The following is a 10,792-nucleotide window of genomic DNA, read 5'->3' as shown; positions in this document are numbered from 1 at the left end:
GCTAAAACAGACAATAAATAAGTTTTTCAGAAAATCTGCAGGTGCAACAGACGAGACCATCGACAGACCGTAGCCTAACCCACGGTCCGTCCGGCACAACCGTCGATGGGATCAGAGACTCCCAAAAACTTAGCCGTGAAAAAATTAGCTAAGTCTTGATCAATGGACGGACCTGCGGTATGTAGTCAATGACCTTGGATCGATACCCCCATTCGCCCACTCTCTGACAAGAGCTACGGATGACTAGCACGGTCCGTAGGTGGCCTACGGACCATAGGTGGAAAATTTGCAGACAGTTAAGGGGAAATGCAAGTGGGTCAACTTCAAATGGTCATAACTATTAGTACAAAATGAATTAGGTGTCTCATGACCTACCCACAAATACATAATTGAATTATCTTTCCATATCCACCGACCTTTCTAAAATCAGACCTTTGAGTAAAAAGTTATGCCCATTTAAATAAAGGCCTGTTGAACAGGCCAGTCAACGGACCCAACGATGGGGCGTCGGTCAGACGATGGACCGTCAATCCTGGTTGTCGTTTGGTCTGACAGCAACTTTCCCAGGGGTCTTTTTGACCTTTCCCACTTCATTTAAACCTTAAGATACGCCGTTCTGACCCTAAATCATCAGATTTTAGTCAGTTTATGCCTAGAAACATAACTAAAACATATGTAAGTCAAATCATTAAATCAAAACTTAGAAAATTAGAAGCAAGAGAGGAGAAAAAGCTCAAGAACCCTAGTTCAAAAATGCAAAAAGTTCCAGCAGTTCCAGCCCCGAAACTTAAGTATTTTTCCGTGGATTTCATCACCGGGTATGTGGGATTTCACTAGTGGGATCCTTTCACCCATGGGTCCCTAGTCTTTAGTCAAATTCTTGATTCCCATATCGTGATTAGATCTAGGGTTTCTAGAACTTCAAAAGAACTTTATTAAATTATTAGTTTTATGTTGCAAATCAGATTATCATGTTATTATTCAGGTTATTGCATGAATTTCAGAACCCTAGCTTTGTATTTCTTTAGTTCTTGAATTACGTATGCTAGGTCAGATATTTCAGACATTTCAGATATGCATGCCTCAATTATAAATGCATAATTACCAAACTAATTATTGTATTCTCTGTTTGCATGTTCAATTTTGGGTTATCCAGTATTTACAGAAATTCAAACATAATCGATAAATTTAAAGAATTCATGGGAGTAGCATTATACCGAGTTAGACTAGGGTTCAGCGTACCCAATTAGTCCCAGAACTACTAGACAAGTAGGTTGTAAGTCCCCTCTGTCGGCAATCAGTTAAGTGATCACGCCAGCATGCCTTTATACCTTTGGCAGGATATATTGGGTCCTCTCGATGGGGAATATACATCGGACTCCACATTTAGCTCATATGATTTTATTATCGGTTATTAGTAGCTCCCACAGATCAGTCAGACTCTCTGCATTGACCATTTATCAGTATATTCAATATTCAGTTTTAGCATGTTATAAATTGGTCATTGTATCTATTTAGCTCAGAATTCAGTTTATCATGTCAGATTATTATACTTGCTTTTATGCTTGTTCAATTATGTTTATTTAAGCTTTACTCTATCCTACATGCTCAGTACCTTTCAAGTACGGATGCATACATGTGCTACATCTTCTCGTGATGTAGGTTCAGGTTCTCAGCATCCAGATCACGCATAGATCAATTTCTAATATCTAGTTCAGCAGATTCAGTGGTGAGTCACCATTCTCTGAGGACAACAGTAAGGAGATTCTTTTCAGTATTTTAGTCATTTAGTTTCAGTTTTTTTTAGATTTAGCTGGGGGCTTGTCCCAATATTTCTAGTCCAGTTTAGACGCTTATTTCAAACATAGTTAGTTTCAGCTTAGTGTTGAGTTAGTAACTTCATTGTATTAAATTCAACAGTCTTCATATATATCAGCTTTAGTATATGGGTATTCCCCCTATTTTCATTATAAGTTAATATTTCGCTTTTGCATTAGTTTATTTTCTATAGTATGCTCATGATCATGACAGTATGGTTAGCTTGGGATCACTTATGGTCCTAGGTTCCGTGTTCGCGTCTCAAGGGTAGTTCGGGGCATGACAAAACTTGGTATCAGAGACTAGGTTCAAGATTCCTAAAATGTCTGAAAAAGCGGCCTTAAGTAGAGTCATTTTCATGGGTGTGAAGTGCACCACATCTAATGAGAGGGAGGCTATAAAGTGTTCAAAGAAAAACTTCACTTTCTTGATAGTCTTATCGTGAGTAAGATATGATCAAATTCCATTCCAACTTGACGTTGGGTGCTTAAGATCATGCCTTCTCATCGAGCTTAGGCATGGAATGCTAATGGATGCAATGCTAACGCAGTTCCTCTAGCACCAGATAAGGAATTTCAAATAAAGAGTTTCAGAACGCCAATTCAGCTATTCGGCTCAGAGTATGACCAACCAGAACAATCAGCAGGTTCTAGTTCCTACTAATAGAAATGACCGATTAGTGGCAGCAAGAGTTTGTAATTTTATTAGGATGAACCCGCCTAAGTTTTTAGGGTCGTAAGTTGGTAAGGACCCACAGAAATTCATAGATGAGATCAAGAAAATATTTGGTGTGATGCAAGTAAATGATAGTGATAGGTGAACATGGCCTTCTACCAGCTTAAGGATGTGACTCTCATATGGTTCACTCAATGTAAAGACAATAGAGACTACTTTGTATTTTGTAACTCAATATAGCACTAAACTTTAATATTAGTCCAGAAACTCTCTTAGAACCTTTCTTAGTCTCTACTCGAGTCGGTGACCCAGTTATAGCTAGACGGGTATACAGAAATTACCTTGTCACAGTATCTTAGAAATTCACCTCAGCAGATCTAGAATAGTTATAAATAATAGACTTTGATGTCATTCTAGTCATTGATTGGTTACATTCATGTTAAGACTCAGTCGATTGTAGAACTAGAATTGTTCATTTTCACTTTCCAGACGAACCAATCTTAGAATGGAAGGGTAGTAGCTTAGTGCCTATGGGTTGATTTCTTTCTTACCTTGATTTATTTCTTGCATTAAGGCCAGAAAGATGATATCTAAGGGTTATCTCTATCATCTATTCCGGGTTAAGGATTCTAGCGTTGAAACCCCAACTCTTGAGTTAGTTCTAGTAATCTGTGAATATCCAGAAGTATCTCCAGAAGATATTCCTGGAGTCCCTCCCGAAAGGGAAATCGACTTTGGAATTGATATCCTTCCAGATACCCAACCTATTTCTATTCCTCTTTATAGAATGGCTCCAGCAGAGCTTAAGGAATTGAAAGAGCAGATGAAAGACCTTCTAGATAAGGGTTTCATCAGACCTAGTATTTCACCATAGGGTGCACTAGTCTTGTTCGTAAGGAAGGAAGATGCTTCCCTCAGAATAAGCATTAACTATAGACAGTTGAACAAGGTCACAATTAAGAATAAGTATCCCATCCCCAGGATTGACGACTTGTTTGACCAACTTCATGGTGCTACCCATTTTTCAAGGATAGACCTCAGATCGGGTTATCATCAGCTTACAGTCATAGATAGTGACATTCCGAAAATAGCCTTTAGAACTCGGTATGGTCATTATGAAGTTGTAGTTATGTCGTTTGGACTAACCAATGCTCTTACAACTTTCATTGATTTGATGAACAAAGTGTTCAAATAGTACTTGGACTTGTTCGTTATCGTCTTCACTGATGATATCCTTATTTACTCTAGGAATGAGGAAGAACATGCGAGTCATTTGGGAATCGTTTAAAAGAATCTCAAGGATCGCCAGTTATTCGCTAAGTTTAGCAAATGTGAGTTTTGGATGCAATTTATTGCTTTCCTTGGTCACATTGTATCTAGCGAATGGATCCGAATAGATTCACAAAAGATAAAAGCAGTGAAACAATGGCCCAGACCTACCTCTGCTACAGATATTAGAAGTTTCTTAAGTCTAGCATGTTATTACAGAAGGTTTGCGGAATGATTTTCATCCATAGCATCACCATTGACTAGGTCTACTCAGAAGATGGTCAAGTTTCAATGCTCAGATGATTATGGGAAAAGCTTTGCAGAATTGAAAACACGATTGACTATAGCTCCTGTCTTGACTATACCAGAGGGTTCAGATGGTTATGTGATCTATTGTGATGCATCTAGAGTTGGCCTAGGTTGTGTGTTGATGGAGCGAGGTAAGGTAATATCTTATGCCTCTAGACAACTTAAGGTTCATGAGAAGAACTATCCAACTCATGACCTCGAGCTTGCAGCAGTGGTGTTTGCACTCAAGATCTGGAGACACTACTTGTATGGTGTTCACGTAGATGTGTTCACTGACCATAATAGTCTTCAGTATGTATTCACCTTGAAAGAGTTGAATCTTCGCCAGGAGATGGCTAGAGTTCCTTAAGGATTATGATATGAGTGCACATTACCATCCTGGTAAGGAGAATATAGTAGCAGATGCTCTTAGTAGATTATCTATGGGTAGTGTAGCCCATGTTGAGGAAGAAAGGAAGGAGCTAGTGAAGGATGTTCACAGGCTTTCTCGCTTGGGAGTTCACCTTATGAGCATATCAGATAGTGATGCAACAGTTCAGAATGTGGCAGAAACTTCTTTGGTAGTCGAGGTTAAAGAAAATAAAGACAATGATCCAATTTTGGTTGAACTTAAGAATGTACTCCACAATCAGAAAGTGGAGGTCTTCTCCCAAGGGGGAGATGGTGTACTTCGCTAGCAGGGTGGATTGTGTCTTCCTAATGTGGTCGAGTTGAGGCAGCATATTCTTGAAGAATCCCATAACTCTAGGTATTCTTTTCATCCAGGTGCCACTAAGATGTACCGCGATCTGCGGGAACTCTAGTAGTGGAATGGCATGAAGATGGATATAGCAGACATCGTGAGTAAGTTCCCTAATTTCCAGTAAGTCAAGGTAGAACATCAGAAACCAGGGGGTATGACTCAAGAGATCGACATTCCTACTTGGAAGTGGGAAGTGATCAATATGGATTTCATCACAGGGTTACCGCGTACTCGCAGACAGCATGACTCAATTTGGGTGATAGTTAATAGGATGACTAAGTCTTCTCGCTTTTTGGCGGTCAAGACTACATATTCGGCAGAGGACTATGCCAAGCTTTACATTAATGAAATTGGGAGGTTGCGTGGGGTTCCTTTGTCTATCATCTCAGATAGAGGTCCTCAGTTTACCTCTCATTTCTGGAAGTCCTTTCAGAAGGGTCTTGGTACTCAAGTTAACCTTAGTACAACATTTCATCCACAGACGGATGGGCAGGCAGAGCATACCATTTAATCATTCGAAGATATGTTGAGAGCTTGTGTGATCGATTTCAAAAGGTAGTTGGGATGATCACCTTTCTCTTATTGAGTTCGCGTACAACAATAGCTACCATTCCAGCATTCAGATGGCCCCTTATGAGGCTTTATATGGGCGTAGATTTTGATCTCCTGTTGGTTGGTTTGAAGTAGGTGAATCAGCTTTGATAGGGACAAACTCAGTCCTTTGTGCTATGGGGAAAGTGCAACTCATTAGAGATAGACTTAAGACAGCCAAAGTCGTCAGAAATCTTATGCAGATATAAGGAGAAGGGAACTAGAGTTCCAAGTTGATGATTGGGTTTTTCTAAAAATCTCACCTATGAAAGGGGTGAAGAGATTTGGACGGAAAGGGAAGCTCAGTCCTAGATATGTAGGCCCTTACAAGATCATGAAAAGGGTTGACAAGGTGGCATATGAGTTAGAGTTGCCAGCAGAATTAGCAGCAGTGCATTCGGTCTTCCACATCTCACTCTTGAAGAAGTGTGTGGGTGATCCAGCCTCTATAGTGCCATTGGAGAGTGTGGCGGTGAAAGATAGTCTTTCTTATGAGGATGTACCAGTTGACATTCTTGACCGTCTGGTCAGAAGGTTGAGAAACAAAGAAGTCGCTTTAGTTAAGGTTTTGTGGAGGAGTCAGTCCATAGAGGGAGCTACTTGGGAAGCAAAAGCAGCCATGAAAGCCAAGTATCCTCACCTCTTTCCTTCCGATTCCACTCCATCTTGAGGTACTAGTTCTTCTTCAATTTTCCAGTCATTCATATGTAAATTCAGTGTTAGAATCATGTTCCCTCAGTTTGTACTTGCATTTTCAGCGTATTCGCATGTACTGGAAACTTAATTCAGTTAGAAACTCATTTCTTCGTATTTAGTAGTGGGGTTTACAACTCTCTCCCTTTATTTCAGTTAGATTAGTCTTCATTCGAGGACAAATGTTCCCAAGGGGGAGATAATGTAACACCCTGTAGCTAAAACAAAGAAAAAATCAGTTTTTCAGAAAATCTGCAGGTGCAACAAGCGGGACCATCGACATATCGTAGCCTGACCCACAATTCGTCCTACACAACCGTCGATGGGATCAGACACTCCCAAAAACTCATCCAGGAAAAAATTGGTAAGTCTTGATCGACAGACGGACCTACGGTCCGTAGGTTAGACGACGGTCCGTAGTCCGTGACCGTCGATCGAGACCCCCATTCACCCACTCTTTGATAAGAGCTATGGATGACCAGCACGGTCCGTAGGTGGAAAATTTGCAGACAGTTAAGGGCAAATTAAGTTGGGTGAACTTCAAATGGTCATAACTCTTAGCACAAAATTAATTAGGTATCCCATTACCTACCCACAGATAGATAATTGAATTATCTTTCCATAGAAACCGAACTTGCTAAAATCATACCTCCAAGTAAAAAGTTATGTTCATTTTAGTAATGTCTTGTCGAACAGGCCCAGTCGACGGACCGAACGACGAGGCGTCGGTCAGACGATAGCCCGTCAGTCCTGGCCCTCGTTTGGTCCGACAGTAACTTTTCCTGGGATCTTTTTGACCTTTCCCACTTCGTTTAAACCTTAAGATACGTCGTTTTGACCCTAAATCATTGTATTTTAGTCAGTTTAAGCCTAGAAACATAACTAAAACATATTTAAGTAAAATCATTATATCAAAACATAGAAAATTAAAAGCAAGAGAGGAGAAAAAGCTCAGGAACCCTAGTTCAAAAACACAAGTAGCAGTTCCAGCCCCAAAAATTGAGTATTTTTCCGTGGATTTCATCACCAGGTATGTGGGATTTCACTAGTGGGTTCCATTCACCCACTGGGTCCCTAGTTTTCAGTCAAATTCTTGATTCCCATATCATGATTAGATCTAGGGCTTCTAAAACTTCAACAGAACTTTATGAATTTATTAGTTTTATGTTCCAAATCAGATTATCATGTTATTATTCAGTTTATTGCATGAATTTTAAAACCCTAACTTTCTATTTCTTTAGTTCTTGAATTGCACATGCTAGGTTAGATATTTCAGACACTTCATATATACTTGCCTCACTTATGAATGTATAATTACCATATTAATTATTGCATACTCAATTTGCAGGTTTAGTTTCGATCTATCCAGTATTTACAGAAACTCAGACATAATTAGTAAATTTACAGAATTCATGGGATTAGCATAATACCGAGTTAGACTAGGGTTCAGCGTACCCAATTAGTCCAAGAACTACTAGCAAATAGGTTGTAAGTCCCCTCTGTCGGCAATCAGTTTAGTGATCACACCAGCATGCCGTTATACCTTTGTCAGGGTATATTGGGTCCTCTCGATGGAGCGTATACATCGGACTCCATATTTAACTCATATGGTTTTATTATCGATTATTAGTAGCTCCCACAGACCAGTCAGACTCTCTGCATTGACCATTTATCAGTATATTCAATATTCAGTTTTAGCATGTTATAGATTGGTTATTGCATCCAGTTAGCTCAGAATTCAGTGTATCATATCAGATTATTATACTTGCTTTTATGCTTGTTCAATTATGTTTTATTTCAGGTTTACTCTATCCTACATGCTCAGTACCTTTCAAGTACTGACGCATACGTGCGCTACATCTTCCCATGATGTAGGTCAGGTTCTCAGCATCCAGAGCACGCATATATCGATTTCCGATCTCAAGTTTAGCAGAGTCAGTGGTGAGTCCTCATTCTCCGAGGACAACAGTCAGGAGTTTCTTTTCTGTATTTAGTCTTTTAGTTTCAGTTTTTTCTAGATTTACCTGGGGGCTTGTCCCAGTATTTAAAGTCCAGTTTAAAGGCTTATTTCAGACATAGTTAGTTTCAGCATAGTATTAAGTTAGTAACTTCATTGTATTAAACTCATCAGTCTTCATATATATCAGCTTTAGCATATCGGTATTCCCCATCTTTTCATTATAAGTTATGATTTAGATTCCGCATCAGTTTATTTTCTATAGTATGCTCATGATCGTGCCAGCAGAGTTATCTTGGGATCACTTGTGGTCCTAAGTTTCGGTCCGCGTCTCGGGGGTAGCTCGGGGCGTGACAATTTTTATCTTTTTATAATGTCTAGCTAAAACCTCAATTCTTGGGGTGTTATAATGTTATTATGGGTTTATTTAGCTTATGGGTACTGCTAATTGTTAGTTTAATGCTATTTAAAAGAATGTTTAATCATTAATTATTGTTTAATATAAGAATTCTAGTTGCAAATGAAGTTCTATATTTGTGTTCTTGGTTTGCTTGAAAGAGAGATTTTAGAACTATGGTTTTTCATTGATGGTTTGTGGGTATAGGGTTGATATGGGTTTAGCTTGAGAGAGTAAATCCTAAACCTAATCTCACACATTTAGCTCGAGAGAGTGAATGAATTAAGGTGTGGGCTGATCTTAATTTGCATGCATGTTTATTTTTGAGAGAAATCACCTGATTCGGGGTAATTGTTCTGCAGAAAATTCCTACCCACCTACCCTAGTCTAGCCTATCACTAATATCTAGCTATTTACTAATAGTTGCAATTACCGATATGTATATATTTGTCTATAATCGATCATATCCCAAGAAAATATCTCCCAATTATTATTTCATAGTTTTGTGACTGCTTCTAGGTATTAATCTAAACAAAAAAAACTATATATCATATATGTCACTCCTTATATTTGATGTATCTTTTCCCGATAATGTTTATTCCTATGGCCTAATTGATCGCATTTATATTTCCTAATCGAATTTGAAACACGTACCACTCCGAGTGGGATTCGACCCTAACTCATTTAGTTGGATTTTATACTGATTTACAATCGTTGAACACCAAGAATTGGATTGGGTGTTCTTGAAATGTTTAGTCGGGGATATAATCCTAGTTTTCTCTTTTACTTATTTGAAAATAGATGTAGGGCATGTGGATGAAGTAGTCTAACACTATGATTGTCTTACATATCTGAAAAAACAAGGTTCTTAGTACCGCCCCGAGCCTACACCCTGTCGGGACTAGAACTCAAGAACCATTGTTTGCTCCAAACGAACCCTTGGCCTGGCTAGACTCTCAGCGGAAGACTATACGCATTAACAAAGATATCAAAATAACACAGAATATTTTAAATATAGACATTCGACTTAGTCAAAGTGGCAAAGCAAGTCTTAGAACAAATAACTAATAATGGAACGACTAGAGAACTATAACTATCCGTCTATGAAGCCTTTAAAACTATGAGGGATGCCGAGAAAATACCGTCGATCATCCTAAAAACTGAAATAACAAAGCAATAAAAAGGGGATCCTCTAGAAAGCAAAGAGGCTCACCAATTGACTTTGAGTGCTTAACTAGATCAACAAGGTGCTGGATGTTGATCCTGGTTATATGTATATGCATCATAAAATGGAGCAAGCCAAATGACATCAATATATTGAATGTAAGAGCATGTGAGGGGAAAACTAAACACGGCATAAGCTTGAGCTGAATTCTGAAAGAAACACTTAGCTCGGCTCAACTCATGGATACTCAACTCAAATGCAGAATTAAACAAAAGTTAAGGTGCAGTTTATATAAAGCATTTAAACAGTATATAACAACTCAATGTATTTATGTTATAAATAAATATAATTTTGTGGGAGTTTCTCTAATCAAAAATCATCACTATGATATGTGTGATGATACAAAATCTCGCTCACGCTGCCAGAACATTCCTATAACTTGCCTGGGTATAGAACGCCTCAACTAAGTGGATCGACTAGTCTATGCTAAAAAGTATTATGGAATAACCTAAAAAGTATGACCCGTTCTACCCATGTTGACTACATGATTTATAGAGAATTGAATTATTATGAACTCATCCCCGTATCAGGCTCAATACTACTCCTAAAATACTCACCTGATATGTCTAAAAACATAAGTTTTTCTCTGTAATTTGAGGTTACTACTCAAAAAGCTTATATCATAAAAGATGTTGAACTCAACACTACTCATGAAAACTCATTTAAAAATCGGTGTTCTCTCATCTTAAATGTGAAAATATTCTCTTTGGGTGTACTTAGTCCCCATACTCATTTCTTAAGTCTTTTAAAAACAAGTTTAAAATGATTATAGAAGACTTTGAAAAGATTTAAGAACTCTCTTAACTTGATTTTTAACTCTACCTTGAATTTGATTTATGGATTCAAAGGTCATAATCTCATGTCATAGATGACTTGGCGTCCCTGGCGCTCTGAGTGGCGCGGCTCCCCATGCCTTTTCCAAGATTTTTGATGAATTTTCTTGGTCGTTTTTCAACTATAAACTCTCTAACTTCAACACAATCCATCAAGAACTCAATTTCTATACTTTCAAGAACATAATTTCGCTGAATTAAATCATCATTGGTGCGTAGGTGAACTAACCTAATGCTATGTGATGTCACATACCTCGTAGGGATCAACCCTTGGAGGAATCCA

The sequence above is a fragment of the Solanum pennellii genome, chromosome 7, assembly GCF_001406875.1.
Source record: "Solanum pennellii chromosome 7, SPENNV200".
Taxonomy (NCBI): domain Eukaryota; kingdom Viridiplantae; phylum Streptophyta; class Magnoliopsida; order Solanales; family Solanaceae; genus Solanum; species Solanum pennellii.
This window is presented reverse-complemented; position numbering follows the sequence as displayed.